Genomic DNA, 274 nt, shown 5'->3' with positions numbered 1-274 from the left:
AGTTGCCTACAGATGGGCTTTGGGTCCCCACTTCACACTCCCCCTCACAATGATATGATTTTTGGTTCTTTGATGCCTGGTACCTAATGCTTTGACACCAGGAAACCGGTTCTATGAGCTATGTCTTGCTGCCCACCATTTGTAGGTTTCTCCCATCTCGGACTTGACTTTGTGGTTGTTTGCCAGCAGTCCGCGAGCATCTATGAGAGGAGGAGAGTGACCCTTGAGTAAGGTTGCTCTTCCCCTTACGTTCTTACCACGGAGTCTTGCAGAT

This window comes from Echinops telfairi, unplaced genomic scaffold, assembly GCF_000313985.2.
Source record: "Echinops telfairi isolate 266 unplaced genomic scaffold, ASM31398v2 ScPeMD7_7469;HRSCAF=8507_1, whole genome shotgun sequence".
NCBI classification, from domain to species: domain Eukaryota; kingdom Metazoa; phylum Chordata; class Mammalia; order Afrosoricida; family Tenrecidae; genus Echinops; species Echinops telfairi.
This window is presented reverse-complemented; position numbering follows the sequence as displayed.